Source organism: Branchiostoma belcheri, unplaced genomic scaffold, assembly GCF_001625305.1.
Source record: "Branchiostoma belcheri isolate BF01 breed outbred unplaced genomic scaffold, Haploidv18h27 scaffold34, whole genome shotgun sequence".
In the NCBI taxonomy this organism is placed as follows: Eukaryota; Metazoa; Chordata; class Leptocardii; order Amphioxiformes; family Branchiostomatidae; genus Branchiostoma; species Branchiostoma belcheri.
Window position 1 is genome coordinate 145614 of NW_017803954.1, and position 21380 is coordinate 166993.

The window sequence follows — 21380 nt, forward strand, 5'->3', positions numbered from 1 at the left end:
CCAAACTTGTCAATTTTTTTGGCTGGATCGTCTTGCATGGAGAAATTTACCGAAAAATTAAACTGACAGCGCTAACTGGACTGGGACTGAGCGGCATGCTTTGGATAAGTTCATTTCAAGGGACCACGATGTCTCAAATCTACTGTTGTCTACCTTTCAACATCTGTCAATACAATTTTAAATTCTAAATCTAAGAATTAATAAATAAGTATGCCATGTTGTTCCTGCACAATATCGTATTTTTTTATCATTTGACAAGGGTTTGAAGTATTTCCAAGAAACTTTCCCCCTGTTTACAGAATAGACTCTTCCAAGATGGCGCGCACGCAACACATGTTAGAAATTGACACAGCTGCACAGAAGCCAGTTTTTACGGTGTTTTCCCTCAGAATGTTCTTGATTTCGTCGGTAATATAGCTCATTATCAAGTAATTCTACCATTTTACCAATATAATTTACCAATGCCACGGGGAAGCACTGCGTGTTTTAATACCAAAGAACCTCTTGTTGGCTACCGATGTTGTGTTGATAGAAGAAACCCTTTGAACTGTGCCGAGGCTTGGGCTAATTATGATGTTGCAAAGTTAAGATATCAGAGCAAATTCTAAAACATGATACAAGTGTACTCCAGTAGTTTCCTTTTTGAAGCATTTTTAAATATTAGTCTATACAGTGTCTGAGTATTTTGCCCAAGACCTGTACCAAGCATAAGACAAGTAACTCCATTTTTGAAATAAATTTTGGATTTGAACCTTTAAAAAAAGCTGTAACAAAGATTAAAACTTTTTCAAAATTTGACCCTCAAAATGCAGGAAATGGTGTTTCAGAGGGTTATATATTTCAAAATTTTCCGGGGGAGGATGCCCCGGACCCCCCCTACATTACTCGCGCCTGCGGCGCTCGCCCTCGCGCCTTCGGCGCTCGATGTGTGGGTTTGCCCGCAACCTGGCCCCCTATGCTGTGAAAAAATCCTGGTGAGAACACTGATACAGCATACATGAACAGCAGGGTTAAGCCTTAAGGTTCCGAACTGTCACTATTGTTAAGTCATGATTGTCTCCAGCATGCAACTTGAGTATTACTAAAATGACTGGGATATTCTTAGAACTTTGCCAATAATAATGAAACCAATAAGAAATCATTAGGGTTTTACAAATGCAAGTCAAGTGAAAGGTTCATTCTTTCTCATCATCTATTTCATCTGATTTCTTTTCTTACTAGTTTCTAAGGACGTGGTGAGCCTTGAATGAACATTCTTACTCTTATTTCCTACCTTCAGAAATAGCGTTACAGTTGTCAAGTGCATTTGTGCCAGACTTGAATGGTGAGAAGGCCACCAGCTTCACCGTTGAGTTGAACTTTTCGTACGACTTGACGCTCTTCTCCACGGTGGGTAGGAGCATCCCGATCTCCTCAGTCTCCTCCACGCGGAACAGGGCGTACCCCGAGGCATGCTCGAACAGAACGTGAAGACCAGCCTGCAGGGTATACATAGAAAAACATTGACTTAGAAGCCTAAAGGTTCTGGGTTCGAATCCATGGCCAGCCTCAATGTGGTACCCTTGGGCAAGTGTGTGAGTTGGGAAATTTCCTCACTTGAGTCAGATGAAAATGAGCACTGACCTTTAGTTAGGCATGTGCTCGAGGATGGGACGTAAAGTGGAGATTCCGTGTTTGAAACATGAAAAAACATAGTTGAAAACACACATACATAGTTAAAAACTTTACTCAACCATTAAATGAAAAGATTTTCCTTCTGAAGTTTTTCTCAATTTTCCTGAGCCTAAACCTGTCCATCAGGGTTGGATTGATCAATAATCAGGTGCAACATCAGACGGCACTTCCATTCTCATCACACAGACAGGTCAGGCTACAGGGTGATTCCCTTTAAAACGGCCTTTTAAAATTTAAGTAAACCACAAGTGTGCAGAAATCTTCTATGGTAAATTCAAACGTTGAAAAACGAGCAGAAAATTATTTTCTAAAATCTCCTGTTGCGAAAAAAAATGCTCTTTTCGAATTGGATTGTTTTCCTGTTTGTCTGGCCTCTCTCGCTCTCCCTACATCATTCTACACATATTTCCCTCCTGGCCTGAACCAGACTGTCTTGTGATTTACTCTCATCTTAGTCCTTTATTCTTGAGGTATCTCGGCTTGGGCTCCCTGGACTTCTGGACGAGATTGAACACTAGACCTACAGCTCAGGTGGTGATACACCGCGAGGATTTTTGTTCTTTATCGATTTTTCTCGTGAACTCAGAGGATAAACACCAGACGTTGCTTCGAGGAGAGAAATAATTTGCGGGCCCCCCTCCCACCCTGTTGGGAAAGCACATGGCATCAGCTAGAGCCCTGCACGCCTTTTGCACTTTCGACCTGGTTCTACACACAAATTCAAAACTTATGAAACTGAAATTAAGTGCATCTACGGGAAATGGTCTCCTTTTGAAATATACCACGTTCAATCGGCATTGGCGTTGAAAAATACGGGCGAAAATGACAATTTCTTAGCAAGTTTTAGCGACCACGCATGAACTACCCACCATCTTGGCTTGGTCCCGGTCTCGTTAGTTCTCGCGAGATCGGCGTACTTCTCACGTGACCGCGGGATCACGTGGTGGATAATCGATCTCTGATGATCGCCGTCAGGGTAAGGCTTGCATGGAAAAAATGATGATTTGAGTGTTTTTCGGCGGTTTTACTTATTTTTTAGGGGTAAATATCGTATTTTATTTAAACAATAGCAGAGGAGATCTATCTGTAGATAGGGGCTCGTGCGGAACAGTCAGAGCTGGGGGAATCGCGTGGTGAAGCCGAGCTGGACCGTCTCTTCCTCGCCAGCCTCCAACCCACCTCAGCCTTCTACTGAAGCGGCGGCGGGGTCAGAGGTAAGGCCAACATCCCCTTGCACGGCTGGCCGACACGGTTTGGGACATTTTCCCGCTGTGCGGACAGTTCCCAGGCGGCGGTGAGCGGTGTGTGTTCGCGGGGACGTGCGGGCAGTGGAGGGTGGACGGAGGGGGGAGCACAGGTTCACCTCGAGGTGCACAATACGTCATAGTTTTGGATTAGTGGCTCTGGCTTAGCCTGGGAAAGGGGAGGGATCACGCCCGCTTTCAGCCGACATGTAATTAACAACAACCAGCTCGCCGTACACAGAACGGCTCATTAAGTGGGATTAGAAGAGCGCGGGGATAAGCGCCCATGCGCACAACAACAACAGCGTTTTCAGAACTGCATAGCACCACACCAAATATGGTCAAACTTACGCTCATTTCCCATTCAAACCTACCATGCGTGGTCACATACGGAATTATCATGGAACTTCAGCAATCGTTTTTAAATAGGTTAAAATTTCAAGGTACCAAAATATCAGAAGTGAAGAAGAAAAAAACAGTTTGGTGAAACACTTACTCTATTTACCTAGCAATGTGTGTATGTGTATAATATCAGATAGATAAATCACAGAATTAAGTAAATATAATAGCAGGATTTGATTAAATATTTATCATGTATAACTGCAACAGTTGCTCTTTTTGGGCCCAAATGTGAAGTGTTGAATGGATATTTTCCTGCAGTGCTAGTCCAGGTAAAAGTTGAAATGTTATGTTACAAGATGCATTATGTATGATGGAACTGCTACCTTACAAAATGGATGATAGATACACCATCTCTTCTTCTGATCTTGTCACACTCAATTGTGGTGAAGCAATTAAGCTTTTTCAAGTAGCAGGTAGTGCAATGCAGCTTCCCAATGGCTTGTGTTTTCTGCCAAGCAAACCAAGTCACCCCTACTCTTCTCAATAGGTGGGTTGGGTTCTTTTAGGTGCAATGGTTTAATGCTATAAGCTTCCTATTATGCAAGAATATCTGCTTTATGTCCCCATCCAAAAAGATTATCTTTTCTTTGGATTATTCTACATGTAGTAGAATACATACATATATAGGATAGCTTGAAGAACTACAGCAGTTGCTCAAACTGTCCAGTAAGCCCCAGGCTTCACATATTATGATAGTATACATGTAGAAGGTTTGTGTTATTGAGGCAATAAATACACCACTGCCTTACTGGCATACAACAGTGTATGCAAGGTCTAGCTCCCAAGGAATTTTAGGCCTTGTATGAGTATTGACCATTGTTACCTTCTTAGCCTGTATGTTTGTGTTGATGGTGTGTTCAGCACCATGGACAGGTGTATGTGTACAGATTTTGTTATCCACCAGTGCCAGAACATTTGGAATCAAAATCTTCATCCCAACCAACTCAGAAACATATCTGTTAAGGCTGCTCAGTAACAATAAGCACTACACACAGCTGTTGGTGTGATTTATTTGGAATAAAATGCCAATTCAGATGGAACATTGTTCAGCACACGACAATGCAAAATTCTATTACATGGCAGCATAACTAGATTTGCTTTTGAGTCTTGGCAAGCCACGGAATGAATCACATCCCTTCAAGCAGCTGGAAATGGCTGTGCCAGGCCTTGGGTGGGTTACACAGGTATCAGGGCACGTAATGCCTTTTTCTGCCTATCTACACTGGTGCTGGTAGTATTCAAAATAACTCGCACTACTCAGATTTTACCTGCAGTTCTTATTTTCCTTGTGTGTTATCAAAAACAATATCCGAAAGGTGGTGTGGATATCACTCCGAAATGTCATCTGCTTTAACATTGTAACAGGATACCAGTATGGACAATGAAAGTCAATTTTGGCTGGGCAAATTTCTTGTATGATTAATATAAGAAATATTTGCGTTAATTTGTTGCTGTTTCTCTTAGTTTTCATGTCAAGAGCAACTTTAAACAAATTGGTTTCATAAACATATGATACCAATAAACTCATCCACAGACAAATGTCAGCTTTTCAATGATGATTCTACTGATATTCAGGAAGACATTGTATGACACATGAAGCAAAAGTTGAAATTCTCACCCATTTTGTCTATTTCACATTAACTCATAGAATCATTACGATTTTTCAAGAAGAAACAACCAGGTCAGCATTGGGCAACCAGTAAGTTTTCCTCTGGGTGATCATTTTCTTTTCAAAATATATTTCATCCATTGTGTGTGTTGGTTTCACTGGTTTTATCATAAAAATGTATAGGTCATAGGTCACAAGGTCCAAAGTAAAAAGGATGATATGACTCCCTACTTCCAGTCCTTGGTGTAGACTAGAAAGGTCACAGTGTGTGAAATGTTGACATACATATAGATATATATCCTTGTCATGTCTGCAGTAGCATTGGGATGAAATATTGTCAGCAAGGTGACATTAAGGCAAGGTTTTCAGATGTAGAATCGTAGGTTCTAATCCCTAGGGGGCCCAAATGTGGTGTCCTTCACTTGGGAAAGGCACTTAACGCCTATCCCTCACTAGACCTAGCTAAAAAATGAGTACCTAGCTTCATGTAGGGCTGTTCTCTTGGATGAGATTTAACGCCAGAGGTGCTATATTTGAGGAGAGCCAGACCTCACGCATGTCACAGATTCCACCACACTATTGAAAAGAATATGGTCCATCTCAGGATGAGTGGATCTAACATTACAGTCCAGTCTTACACAGCTACCTGTGATGCAAAAGAAAGATACAATCGCTGTAAATCTGAAAAAAAACTTTGTCTAGCTTCCCCCATCATCATCATCTATCATGGTGCATCTATAAATACTTTGTATCATGTTGGCATGTAAGAAGGCATTTTTATCATAACCAGCTTTTTATCATTACGGCATAACTCTTAGTTAGGCCATAATGCCTGTCCTGTCCTGTCCTGTCCAATTACAATGTAGCACTGATCACTGAGCATAGAAATGTGATTAAGATAATCTGACTGAAATATGATCATAGCACAAGCACATTCTAGCCAGGATCTGGTCAGGTCTGCATCATTGAGAAGTTGATTGGGCAGTCCAGGTTTCCTTGTCCTGAATGAAAGGCTGGATATTTTCATGCAAGGAAAACCACGTTGGAAGTGTAAGATGTGAGGTAAGGAAGCTGTTTTGACATGCCTCTCCTCGATCAGACTTTGACTGGAGATGGGCTTTTGTGTATCATGTATTTTTCTGGGTTGGTTATGTTGTACTTGGCCTATTTTGTGTTCTTCTCTTTAAATATAGCAGGTATATATTTGTATGTGACTTTGTACATCTTCATGCCTGTCCATGGTGCTGATGTTGTTGCTGCAATATCCAGTGCTCAATTGGAGCAAGATCAGGAACATCATCCAGGCATGTGGGTCTCCGCTACGGTTTGTAGAAACTGGCAGAAGTTTGTGCTGTGAAGCCTGACAATTTTTCATGAGTTAGGTAACTGGTAGAATTTTCCACAGTAGTCAATCCCAGATACTAGTACTTGTCATTGTCATTATCATCATTGTCTTTGTATGATTTGTTTGTGGATTTTATTATGAATTTCATTTAGCTTTCAGTGTTATTTATGACTCCCTAATTCTATTAACCTGCCATGGCCTCATTTGGAAATCAGCCTTACTATGCCCAAGAAAGTACCCATATGTATCCGAAATTGATAACCAAAAATACATAGGGTATTTGTGAAAAAAAGCAAGCTTTTGTAATTAAAGGACAGTGTCATCTTCTATCACATAGAGAAAAAGGGTAACAACATTTGGATGCAAATGAACCCTACCAGAATTAACCTTATTGGATTACCTGTAGGTACATGTATCTCACAGTAAGTTCTACCAACTGTCACAGGTCTCTGCCTCCGTTTTTTAGCCTTAGTGTGCTTGTAAGATACCACTTTCAGTCCTTGATGTACAGACTTAATAGTCAATCTTCTGTCCCTACTACATACTATTGGAGGAGCCAACAAGGCACAGTTGTATGTTATATATATCATTTGGTGTTTCATAATTACAAATAACTACATCTGACATGTTAATTATATTCTCTATTTGTATACAATCAGCAGATTGCTCTAACTTTACATTGAAAATTCCTTGGTTTTTGTTGAAAGACATCTGTATACATATATAAGAAATGAAGAGGAGAAATGTGTTGTGAGTTATTCGTACTATTCATGACTCATTGTGTTGGACACACTTGCAAGTTGGCATTTTTGCAGTACAGATTCACCTGTAGATTTCCTGGTTAGATCCCTGGCAGCTTCTGATGGTCACAGAGATTTCAGTTTCAGTGATCAAATTATGGATATTGTGGTCAAAAGAACATCAGATGAGGGCACCTCCAGGCATGGGGGTCAAGAAGAAGGTTTCAGAAAATTAAATTTGCATTCCAAATTTCTCATGGTTTTTGAAACACTGCAATTTCTAAGGTAAGAGAATAGAGACTTACTTCATCAGAAAACTGACTAAGAGTTTGTCATAGGAGATATCCAGAGTTATAGGTGAAGTCTTTGATGCCCAGGTGCTATGGATGTTGGCCTTGAACCACCTATTAAGAATAGATTATCTCTTTGATAAGTAGACATCCACGGTATTCACAGCATCCTTTAAATACAAAATCATGACACCTTGAATATGGGTTTTGTATCCCTATGGTACTACAGCATTGTTTCAACTGTAAAGTTCAAGCACAGAAAAAAGCACAATCCAAGCAACTGACCTCCCCACACTCTTTGATAATGAACCTCCCCCAGTTAGATGAATGACCAAGCCTTTGGCCGAGCCATCAGCGTGTGGTCCACCCTTTTTGAGAATAAATCTTGGCTGCTTGATGGACAGGCTACTCTGTGGCCTGAGCCTTTGATGTGAGGTACTACTCCGATAGGACACAAACAGCTCTGAAGGTGACCCCCTGCTGCAGTAGGACTGTAAGCTGCACCTGCAGTACATTATGCTGCTAGGGCCTCATCAAGTCAGTTACTAACTCTCATCACTTGGACTAGTAAAGTCATTTTTATTTCAAATTGTACGGGCATTGTTGATAATAATATTTAATAGATGAACATTATAGCTTTGATTTGTGTGAAAAGTTAAAATTGCTCTCCATTCCATGACCGTAAACAAGCAAATGGCAAAAATGCAAAAATCCATCATATGTTTACATAACATTCAAATTATTAACCTATTAACTGTATATTATGCCAATTTGCAGAGATACAGCACAGAAATACATGTAGGTTGCAAAGGCAGTTCATGTTCTTTTTGACCTACCACAGAAAGCTGACAAAAATTTGGCATTGTCCAATCTGTTGCAGAAATTGCATTTACATGTGCCTTTTTTGTATACATCTTGTAGTCATTGTTAGATTATTGTCCTTGACATTGTAACACAGCTACATGGTGTATCCTGACGTTCCCCTTAATTAGCAATTCTAGTACTTCACAGAAAAGTCTGTTGGGCAGCCAACTACTGATTTGAATGGCAGTATGTTATGGGGCAACTAGGATTGATTTCAAAGACCTGTCAAAAACAGATGCTCCCAGTAATCCTAATTGTTCCACTATAATAATCAGAGAGCAGAGGATTGCCTGTGGCTGAGGATAGGACATAATTAACTGTTGCCATGCCGTTAATCACAAATAATACATTGGAAAGAAGCTCATTTTTCTGCTGCTGTAGTTGAATTGATATGAAAAATCAGAATCTTGTGGATGATTTTTTTCATTTGTTAGGTTTTGTTATGGGATAACAGATTAGAGATTGAGAGAGATGAAACTAGCATTGCTAGGATGCCCCCTATTGTGATCTGAGAAAAATTGTCTTGACAGATGTTTGAATTCTCCAAGTACTGACTAGTTTATATCAGGATTTTTGTAACCCTGTTCAAAACAAGGTATGGATTAGTTTTGTCCCTTGTGCTGAAAGAGAAGTTGTCATGATGAAAAATTATCAGTTTTGATATGCAAGTAGGAATGGGAACTAGACATTTTCTAATGACACAAATTTGTTGCACTTCTCCCTGCTGAAGTAACCTTTAGGCACCAAATTTACATTGGTTATGTAGTTAGACAATGTATATTCAAATAGACAAGACCCAGAGTCCATATGGAGCATTTGTAGCTGAATGCATTGAAGCAATGGATTTTACAGGGACACTTCAACCATTCAAGTAATGCACTACTTGTGGGGATAAAACCTACGACCTCAGAATCAACTGTACTATCTACTGGGCCATTGGTAAATATTGGCATGTCCTGGTAATTTAATGCCTGTATGCTCCCATAAGCTAATGTAGTCATATGAACATTATAAATGGCTTTAGGATCTTCATTTAGAGTGCAAAGCAGATGTTCCTACATTACATGGAATTAGAGGTAAGCTTTATAATCACATTTTTACTGCAGTCAGTTATAGTAATTGAGATGTCAAATCACAGAAAATAAGACTATTCCATTTTACAAGGAGATGGGGAATTCAGACTATATTTCTAAACTACTGCAGGTTAGTACAGATAAAATTGGAGCTGTGTAGGTATTTCTAATGTCTACCTGTACCAGTAACCTATACTGCTCCATGTACTAGGTTTATTTATACATGTACTATGATGTGGGTGTATGTGGATTTTAATTTGCTCCATTGACTGTTACCACCTATTGAGTATGAAAGAAATAAGGGCAATACTTTCTGATTAGTTCGTAGCATGCTCCATATTTCCTTAAGTCTGGGTGGTGCAGGTAAAATCTTCTTGGTGCAGCTATGCAGAAAAGTATTTGGAGCCCAGTACATGTACTATAAGTCTGACGGGGACAGTAAAACATTCCCATCATTTACATGGATTAAAATATACATACTGATAATTTGCTGTCAGAGATAATACTTCTTAGAAGGATGTCCTATCCTGTAATATTAGAAATTTTCTACATGTCAAAAGGATTCAAACACATGTCTTAGAAATCTAAAAATCTATGGAAATTCATTTTATCTTGGAAAGCTAGGAAAACTTTCAACGGAAGAATGTCAGCTTGTTTCTATGAAAAAGTGTTTAAAAAAACATAGAAAAAGCTTCTACTCTCTTGTTATTTCCAAGGAAAAATGAATATCTAGATGTCATAGATAAGAATGATGACACTACAAAATAGACAGTAGACTGTAATTTTCTTCATCTCTATCTTACACCCCATGTCCTGTTATCTGTTTTATGGAATACTAGGGGAGGAATACATATTTCAATGTGTATGTAGAGTACTTGTAATAGAAATCATCAGCTTGTGAGAGTTATTATCTGCTTTCCGCTGGTACAGATAATCAGTTGTATTAGCTGCTGTGTATTTGACTTGTTTATGAACAGAACAATTTAAACCAGCATCAACATTCTGGACGTATGTTCATCATCTAAGTGAGCCGGAAAATCTCAGTTTGCCACTCTGTACATGTTACAATTATACTCATGGTAATTGTCGTCTTGAGCTGCAGGCAGACTGGGCTAACCAACCATGGCAGGGCCATCTGTATGGCTGGGAAAGCCAGGTAAAATCAGCAGAAATGAGATGTAATTTTCCAGGGTACATCCGGCCACACCATTTTTAATGGTTGTCTCCCCGAATTAGTGTCCATGGATGTTAGTTTCCTGAAATCTTCTTAAGGGCTTCCTTTGAATTTTGGGAAAGACCCATTAAGTGTTATTTATATAAGTTGTATGCTATTGCAATAATAGCTTTGAATTTGTAGCATTGGGCAATTGCACTTAATTGAATTGATAGCATCTTCTGCAAGGTGGCTTCATGTGGTATAGCTAAAACAGAGCAGAGCTTGTTTTGCAAAAGGAAATGATATTATATAGCCTCCTTTGTAGAGGTACATTAAGGAAAGGTGGCTCACAGGCGTTACAAATGTAGAATGGAATATGTAGGTGGATTTTCTTCTGGCTGAGGAATGCCCAGTCCCACCTGTCTGCAGCTCCTTAAACAACTGCCAGGAGGTGCTTTTGTATTGTCAGTCTCTGAGTGTAGTTCCTAAACTGTCCAAAAGGTGACTCTTTTGAATCAATATCGGGCCATCTTTGCCTGGGCAAGAAAGCCCAGATCACACAGTTTCCAAGATACTTAATCAATGAATGTTTAACAATTGGTATCAATTCTACTCTGGATAGTCTTTTTCCCTATAAAAGATGTATGGATTTACAATGAACATGCTTTGAACTGTTGCAATGTCATAGACTCATAGTGCACTACAGTTTGATGTGGGCCAAAACAATGTAACAAGAACAAGATTATTCCCGAAAACTGATTTGTAATCTGGTTAAGTGGCTACTTCATGGAAAGCCAAAGGAAAGTTCATTAAGGTTTCTGTACATGTACTGGTGCAGGGAAGAGACTGTTTTGCAGCTCCCCCTAGCAAATTTTAGTGAAACGACACTTATTGATAGATAACCCTGATGGTACTCAGTCAGATTTTTTGCAGATTATTTCTTAGTTTTCCCAGTGGCCCACTGAGAAGTGACATTTATTACAACACTTTCCTTACTGCCTCTCTGATACTAAGCCCTAAGCTGTACCAGCACCTTACAGTAGGGTTAAACATAAGGTGACATGGTGGCCTGCCTACATGACAGGTGATGGTGAGGAAACCTGACCCATCAGTCTGTCCTGGTACTGTTAGACCACCTTTTTTTTAACAAAGCTTTTAAAGCTATTATATCTCCCAATGGCGTGAGTCAGCATTAGGTAGTATATTGCCCATCTGAATCTGAATATGTCATTCCCCCAAAAAGTGCACCCAAAGACACAAGGCCGCATGCCTGGTGAGAAGGCTGACACACAGTAGTGATGGATGGGTGCTTCTCTTAGTACCCACAGTAGTGATGGACCAACAGTGCTTTGACTGGCCCCCTACAACAGTGACAGACCGGTGCTTTTACAGAACCTGTGACCAAACTAGCCATGTCTCAGTGTCTCATCTCTGCAGTTATTTAAGTCCTTTGATGGGGCATGCCAAGGGACTTATCCGGGGCAGCTCATTTACTGACTGTAAGGAGTGAAGTAAAGGGGATGATACATTACTTGCAAGCAGAGGATGAGTGTAGAAATAGTAAACCAGTTACATATAAGGTAAAAGTATGTCTACATTGTAGTCGTGGGAGCCCCCACCCACTGCCTGGCCCCTAGCTTAACAATTATGAAAGCACCTGTTTCAAACATACATGTAGTACTCAATATCATTTTTAGATGTTCACAAATGTAACCAACAGATTAAACAAGTTGATGATGAATCCTGAATGTATTTGTTTACTGGAGTTGTTGAATGACGTTTTTTTCCTGTGTTTCAGACAAATCGTGAAGAAAACATCACCTGTCACAGTCGCACCTGGTCACCTGCTGCAGCTGCGTTAGGTACATCTGTGGGTAAACAAACTGTGTCGTGTGTGAAGTCAGTGGTAGGGCTACTGGAAGTCTCATGATCAAAACTGAGTTTGGAACATGTTCCTCCTTGTGCTCAGTACATAGTTCATTTTCCACCCCTGTTTACCCTTCAGTTTGAATCATTAACCTGGCCTCCCCTCCCTAATGAAATGGAACAGCCCTAGGTCAACAGGTACCTTGCAGAGGGCTTTGCTATAAAAATGGCTGTTTGAAGTGTCTAATGCTACCTACATGTATATTGCTCATGATGTTGGTTATCAACTTCCATCATTCATGCCAATGCCTCACAGACACTAAGATGTTGCTCTTCTATAGATCATGAAGAAAAACTAAACAAAGTTGTTTAGAATATGTTTGATAAATATATTATTTAATGTATTTCCTATCTTTGATCAATGGCCATTTTTTTTCAAAAATGAAGCTTAGACTTTCAACATTAACTGATGACATGAAAAGTGGCATGTTGAGATCCTTGAAATAAAATAGACGGAGGTTTCTTTAAAATGCGTCTTTTCCAAAGGTTTAAAGCAGGCCCATGTTTTTTTTTGCATGTTAGGATTTTGCAACTCTCAATTCTTGATTGTAGGGCATGCCTGTGTTTGGCAGGTACATAGTACATTATTAATGGTTGTGGTAATGTACAATATTTATGATTGGTTTAATGTCATGATAATTATGATATGTTGCCCTTGAAATAAGAAATGGGTTTTGAAATCTCAAATATTTATTTTGTCAACCTACTCTGCTGACATATAATGTTCCCATTGCAAATTATCTATGACATGGAGAAGACTACAGGGGAAATATGAACATGAATGTCAAACTATAAATGTGGGGGGGGGCAAAGTGGTGGAAATGTTAACATGAACATACAGATTATGAGGTTGAAGTCATGCAATATTGTAATAATGGTGTCAAGACTTAAGTGAAGATACAGCACAAGAGAAGCTCAAAATTTAGCTGCATCTGAATTCTTACCTCCTCCCTTGTCCGTGGTGCTGAACTATGTGTGATTGCAAGACAGGTAAATTTACAACTACAATCTTAAAAAAAACACTGCTAGATTTGCAACATTGTGTTCAAGTCAAAGATTGCAGTGTTTGTCAACATACATTTACAAGTATGGCATTCTCTTCCCTTTGCTAGTGTTCACAAACTGTCTTGTCTGTGTTTTGGGGTTAAAACTGGTGAATTCCTGACTTTTAAGATGAATATGCCAAAGGGCACTACAGAAGATATTTCAACATGAATTGACAATGTCTTTATTGAGATTGATTTAGTTGTTATCATACAAGCAGACTTGTACCATCTAATAGTCTTCAGAGATTTTTAAAAAATGAGAATTCAAGGCACTTATATAATATTGGGTTTTGCTAGTTTAATATATAATTTAATGATGATGCAATCATTTCACACTTCTGTTACTGCTATTTTAGATACATTGTTGGTAGAAGAAAGGGAAATATTCATGTGTTTATGTAGACTAGATATGATACATTTTATGGTGAATATTCTAATTATAATGCTGTAAGTCCTTTTGTATGTTTATATATATTAGTGTAACATGGAATAAAAAATATATGTTTTTTTGTTGGCCATATTTTATGTTGAATTCTTTTCATTGATTAGTTGCATTTCTTTCATTACACAGTAGCTTGTATTGATGTCTAACCCAGATGTGTTGGAATCACTTTTTTTAGGCCAAATCAATTTGATTTGCTGGTTCTCACATTTTTGAAAGAAATCAATGAAGCAGGCAGGTAAAAAAAAAGAGGCATCCTTTAATCCCAAATGTTGCAAAGTCAGCATACCAGGCTGGTTTATAATGCAAATGAATTTTGAACTTGTCGCCAAGTCATTGCATTGAGAAATGGAAAAAAACTCTAACATCTAGGAAGTCAGGGACTTTCTTCAACTGTTCTTGCCAAAATATGGGTATTTTGAGGTTTATTCAGAACCTGAACGGTATTCATATAAAAAAAATTATATATATTTTTTTCTTTTGCAAATGAAAAAATGTGGAAGGCAAATCTGAGAACCAATAAATTAAATTGACGTGCATGGCCTTACGTACAATTTATCACTCTGAGGATCATAAATGATTACCAATAACTATGTAGCACTTACCATGCTATGGAGCTGGTCTCGGTGGGGAGCCTGCTGATATTTGATCTGGTGAGGCAGAAGTGATGCAGCATGCCCGTAGGTGCAGACAGCTCATACTGCCTGGTATGGAAATGTAGATAGAGGTGCACAGGGAGTTGTCCCATCATTTTATCTCCTACCTCTTGTCACAGAAACATATGGTTGCTTTTATTTGCATATCTCGATACTACACAGTTCCAGTTGTCACACTGCCCAACATGGTTAGAGTTCCTTTAACCATCTTTCTGCTGCTTAATGCTGTAATCCTTGGGCATTGTTTGCCAGAAAGTTACCTCAGCAGAGAGAAGGTTAAGGTTGATGATATTCTATGCCACAGCCATTGGCTTAGCCTTTTCAATATTTAAAATGGAATCATCTTGCCTATTAAGGGAGGCCCACGGGGCGTTATGATGGATGGGCGGGTGCGTTTGGCAGCGGTGGCGGCCACATGTTCCAATTTCACGTGTAGATGCACGAGCTGTTCAAGCATTGCCTGCTGTGGGGGACGCAGTGCTGAGTATTGTCCAGTCACAGATGGGGCTTGTTCACGTAGCTCACACTGGGAGAATCCACACTTAACCCCGAGAGCTCTTAACCCTACGTATATTACCTTATCACAAGGGTGGTTCTACATTAGTGCTGCGTACATAACCTCACTTCAGGTACAGGTACCCCCTGCAGATTTTTACATATACCTGTTGAAATAATATCATATAGCTGGGCAACGTTGACCAATCAGAAAGCTCAATTTCCCATAGGTTATCAGGCCGTAACCTCAAAAGTGGTCGGTTATTAGAATAACTGACCACTTTTTGGACCGTACCATTATACAGGGGATAGGACAGTAACAGTAGTATTAAGACTTGTAGTATTTATAGTATTATGCATGTACAGCCGCCCACCCCACATTGGCCGTCTCCCTATTCTTACATCTGAATCCATTGATTTACTGCTCTCTTATCATTCTCATAAGCATCAATAAATGTCCTTTAATTTAATATGTATTTCTTTATGTCACTAGGGTAAGGCCAGAAATGAGTATCTAGTATGACGCACCTACAATGTATTTTTTCCTCAGTCGTATTGCAGTGCATCATAGGTTTGAAAAGAGGGTGCAATAGTTTAATCTTTTAAACTATTGTACCCATTAAAAGATTAAACTCTTGCACCCTTTTCTTCTCAAATCTATGACATCTGGCTCTATCGTTGTGGAAAACCTCTATCGCAGACACGTCCTACAATATATGCAATCGGAGCTTCACTCAGGACTTGCCAGTCGCTGGTTAGATTGTGAAATCCCCTCTCCAAGTCCCAAGCCTCCTGCTAACCAGCATTGCACAGCTTTATTGATTATTGGAAAGTCTCGATAGAGGTGCAATAAAGGTACAAGCTTTTAGATGAAGAAGGAACACATCAGGCAGGGGTAAAGCCAACTGTGGGGAAGGTGAAAGCAGCATATCTAAGATCTGACATCATTGTAGATATGAATAGATTCAGAGCTTTTCATCTAGCTGTGGCATCAGTTTTTAGTATGAATATCTTAAGTTGTATCTACTTTTGCTCTTTGAACATACACTTATGAATAATCAATAAAAAGTAAATCAATGCACAAAATATGATTGTGACAGATGATACTGAATATTGTATCAAAGTGTGGTTTTCAACTAAATAAAGTATAATTATAATGACCTGGGTCACCCAAACATGCCAAGTAGACTGGATCACGTATTTCAAACAGATGTTGTTTTGAGTATACTGAACAAAAGGAACAAGAAAACAGAGATGTCATACCTCCATGAAATGTTTTTTGTGATTCGTTGTTTTATTCATTGTGAATTTCTCTGTTCATGTCTGGGAATTTGCCCACTGGCACACTGTGTCCAAGGTCTTTCTGGCTTCAGGCCAGATTCTGGGACCCCACTTCCTGTGTCTGAAATTGTTCTGTAGTGCTGTCTTTCAGATTCAGACACAAACAAGCACACACACAAATACAAACACACACAAATACACACAGACAAACACAGTCAACACGATATCTCTGTACACAGCAGTAATAAAATTTGAATATTTGACCCGTCAACCAGCAGATCTTCATAGATGCTGTTGACCATCCAAAAATTCCATATCTAATTCATCACTGCTGAAAGATGGTGACACCTCAGGAGAATTGTGCATCATAACCCTAATATAATGTTGGATATCACAGATGGAGATTAACATGGTCCACAAAACCTCCCTGCCCTTTTCACCCCAGCCTGTCAGTTGGCAGGGAGTCTCCACCTTGTCAATAATTTTTCATATGTTAAATGGGTTTTCACACCTGAGCAGCTGTGTCCTGTATTGTCTGGTCTCCCCGCACCAGCACCTCTTGGGCACCATGACTGCTGATGTGACTAGTGTAACCTGCCTGCCAACTCTTGTCCTGAAGGTATCTCAATGACGTTGCACTGCGGCCACTCCATGTGCAATATGAGCTTCATGACGCATCTGTGCTTGAGTCAGTCAAAGATTTTCAGAAAATCAGGACCGTGCTTAATGTTACACAGTAGCCAATACTTACACTGCTATTCCTGGGCTGCTTTGGCTTGTTACTTAATTGGCATTTTCAAAATCATCTAATATTTAAAATGTTTGAAAACCGTGTTGGTAATAGTTTACTATTTGACAATGGAAGGAGATCACACACATGAACTTGAGCTGTAGTGTAGACTGCTAAAAGCTGATGATGTGTGAAATGGGGTATAAATTGTTTAGTCCGGTTGTTCACAGTTATTGCAGCATTTGGAAGTTGGGTTTCATTCTTAAACTGTGTATTTCATAGCTCAAATAGTTGACTTCTGCTCTACAATGAAGCCAGGAAAATGATCATGAATGTCATTGGATACCATCTGCTATTGATGGATAACTACCTGATATTGGTTGCGTTCCTGTTCTTTGATTTTAACACCTCAGCCTGGAATGATCCAACCTGTTGCCCCGTCACACATCAAAGAACCACCCCCAGTCTGTGACCAGGAGAAAAATTCAAGTATCACCCCATATAGATCAACAGTATGATCTCTGAAACAAAGATCAGCAATCATGTCACACATCCGGTAAATGTGCTGTGGTTTGGGTTGGCAAGTAACATCAAGAATTCTTCATGCGTGTAGCCGGTTGGAAGGTGGTGCAGTGCAGCGATATATAATCTGATGTTTGAAAGGTTCTGTCTGCCCCTTCTGTAGAATATATTAGTTTTGGTGATTTACCCGGGGCTCCTTGACGATATTTCATTTGTACTGGATGTACTGTAACATAGACGAAGGCCTCATGTCCACAGTAAAGAAACAAAAACTGAAGTGGTGTGGCCACGTATCACTGTCATTAGGACTGGCCAAGACTATTACCAGTATGCATTGAACAGTTGGGGAGGAAGAAAGAGGGGTACGCAATGGAAACGATGGGAGGACAACATCAAAGAACAGACTGGCATGACACAAATGAAACAAGAAGAACAGAAAACCCAGAAGGGTGGAGAAAACTGGTTGTCAGATCTTCTGTGGTGTCCCAATGGTCAAATAATTAGACTAAGGCTTAGATGAGATGATAAGAAAGCTTATCGTACCCAATGTTTTCTAATTTTGTATTTGTCTTTTGGAAATTATGTAATGAACAGGCCTGCTAAAGCATCACAATGTCATCAGAAAGAATCAGATCATATCAAGGAATTTGCCAAACCCTTATTCTGATTTGATTACAATGATTGGGTTGAATGTAGAAATTTTTCAATATGTATAAGTGAATATTGTCACACTGTGTCAAGGGCCACAGGTGAGCCCCAAATATACAAAAATAGAAATCTATAAAGTCTGTTATGAACGTAATGCACAATCAATTTTGTTGGCCTTCTGGGATCCGGTAGACTTTATCACAGGAATAACAGACCAGCTCTTGCCAGATCTATAAACCTATATTGCCTGCTCTGTTTGCCTGGGGGAGGATAACTACTTAAACTAATTGAAACTTGCTGATACATCTATGTGATGAAACATTACGTAAGTGACCTGTGATGAGGAGTAAGGAAGCCTTTATGTGCAGACAAGCTTCTGTGTTTTTTTTTTGGGGGGGGGGGTACTTTCTAAAGATAAAGCAATTATGCTTTGTCAATAAGCTATCATTATCTTTACATTGTTTAGGTTAACTGTTAACATCTTTTGATCAAATTTGTTTTTCATTTGATTTTTACCTCTGATTGACTGATTACATGCTGTTGAAGCAGATATAGAAGTAACCTTTGTCATTACATGACTGCATCCTTTCATTGTTAATGCTGAAGTACAGGCAATAGCAAGCCTACATCTTAGTTATAGATACTGGTAGTTACAGGCTGACAGGAGCTGTCTGACCTCCCATCATGATACTGGGATGGTTACAGATCCACACTGCCTTCTGATGATGCACCATTGTGTGAAGCTGTGAGGAGCATCATGATTACACCACAGCCTGCTCTATCAGTGACAACTGTTAGGAGGTCTACTGTGTCAGGTTTCAGGCCTTTGCTGCTGGTCATGTTGTATAGACTGATGTCAACAGGCAGGAGGTGTTGTGAAGTGAAGCAAACTGACAGTGGACAGCTCTAAGAAGATTCTTTATAGCTCAACAGGCCATGTAAAATTAGTGCTGTATATTGTAGGCTAATGACAAGAGGCAGGAGGATGATACTACAGTGAAGACAGGATGAAAGATCCTCCATAGATCAGCAGGCTACATTATATGCAAAAACAGTAATGTTAAAGTGCAGAATGCCTTTGGTTTGGTACATTGTTGGTTTAGTTTGGTCTAGTTTACTGGGAGTTTGTGAGTGGGCAGAGATTTGGTTTCAGCAGATTAACAGGGATGTATCTCGTTATGACCTGGTTAGGAGGATGTGGTTTGATGTCCTCAGAAATGTGTACTGTGTAATCATGGTACAAAACATGAACTCTGATGTAATACCAGTAATTTACGTCATATAATCATCATCATCAAGTAATAATCATATCATTAATATTTCCATTCTATAATGTAATGCAATCAGTTATTTCCCCATAATCATACAATGCAGCTCCATTACATTCACAATTGCACAAAACTGTCAAAGTCTGAAATCTCTTCTTGATACATGATCCTGGCTGTGAGAACACTCCTGGTCCTGGATAGTGCATGTTCTCCTCCTCTACCTTCCTTCTGCACCCCTCCCCAGCACCTCCATATTAGAAGTTGAAGGTGTGCTCCATCCCATCTGCCACTGAAAATGGCATCTCACATTGGAGTTTACCCAACGCCCAAATCTGTTCAATCCCGCGCTAATGTCGACATTGACGTGCCAGGAACCCCAATGAGATTAGCAGCCGATATGCAGATAAAGTTCCGCTTTAATCAAGCTTACTGCAATCAATAGAACACAATCAGTGTAACGTATGGAGCCTGAAATGGATGGCTAGCTTTGCTACCTATCACCAGTGTAGGCTGGCACAGATTGGCAAGGGTAGATATCATTGCAGTAATTAGAGAAGCTAATAATGCCAATACAGAGAAGCTTATGACTCACAGTACTGTGCTCCTTTATTGTTTTGTTTTGCTGTGTTTAGTCTTCAGCTAGAAATTGCACCCTCGTGTTACCTCAAAGGAAAATATAGACACATGGATTGTGTATTTCATTGAAGTGTTCACATGAGATGTACCGATCTACTTTAAAGTTTATTGAGCAAATCCCGGTTTACATTAATCCAGGAAACATGATACAAAAGAGATTAAGCAATTGCATTGGATAAATTCTTTGCTATTTTTTAATACAAATTTTGGGATCTGATGTAGGTTTTGCACATGCAGGGACCCAGGGCTTCTGAACTGTAGATCTAGCTTTACAAATGTGTAAGTCATTGTTAAGACAACATTGAGGTAAGAACAATGGATCTAATCCAAGTGACAATGACTTGACCAAGACAGGCCTAACTAGACACCAGCTGGTCTTCACAGTGTAGCCAGCAGAACAGGAGCTTTGTGTCATTCTGTAAGCAGACCTTCACCCGGGGAGCCGTTACATCAGCGCTGGATGATGTCATTTATTCCTTAATGCCTTTCCAGATAAGTCCATAAAAGCTGGAGGCCTCTGGGATAGCAACAGGACCTCAGCCATAGCGTTAACTTTGACCTGCAATTTCCAGCAACATGGTGTCTGGATAACAGTTCTTTTTTGTACTATGTCCATTTGTTTTTGCTGCTTATGAATAAAGATTCAATGTAGAGAAAAGAAACATAAGGTAAAAAGAGTGACCTATGGTGATATTGGCACGACTGAAACAAAATTCTGTCACATCCAGAAATTCAGCACCACGGACAGACCAACCTTGTAATTATTCAAAGGACAACTACATAATTCCTTATTCCCCAGATAAGTGTATAACATGGATCAATCCAGAAGAGAGAAAAGACACAGAGTTTACATAGTTCTTAGGCTGCAAGGAAAAGAAAATTAATATCCACAGATACAATCTGTTGATTGTTTAGTTTTGACAATTATTCTTATTTTTCATGTATTGTTTTATCTTGACTTCTGATTCTCCCATTTTCAACAGGCTCTATACTTTTTAGCTGTCAAGATCATGATATTATTCTGAAACAGAATAACCTTACTGCAAGCAGGGAATGATTAAACTGGCTTAGCACCCAAGTAGCGGGCAAAGTATTCCATTACATAATACAGCCTTCATAGTTAATGGCTTATGTCAGTCTGGCACGTGTGGAAAATCTTCAAGCAGGAGAATCTGAACTTGCACAGATTGGGAACTATACATCTTCTGCAAATTGATGGCACTTAAACTGTCTCCTGTTTAAAATTCCAGAGGGGATGGAGTGTAGGAAATGCATTATTGAACCACATCTTAGTTCACATCATGTCACTTCTGCTGAATAATTCCCTCCACAG

General features: G+C 39.5%; 1 protein-coding gene across 3 annotated transcripts in view; it reads left to right on the plus strand.

The window, feature by feature from the left end:
• Positions 1-2785: 2785 nt before the first annotated feature.
• The window catches only part of LOC109475561 (tripartite motif-containing protein 2-like), an 82394-nt gene continuing 63799 nt past the window's right edge, over positions 2786-21380 (plus strand). For all 3 annotated transcript variants that reach the window (XM_019776232.1, XM_019776231.1, XM_019776233.1), the window contains exons 1-2: positions 2786-2888; positions 12196-12259. The gene's annotated coding sequence lies outside the window, so the exon portion shown is untranslated. The remainder of the gene's footprint in view (positions 2889-12195; positions 12260-21380) is intronic.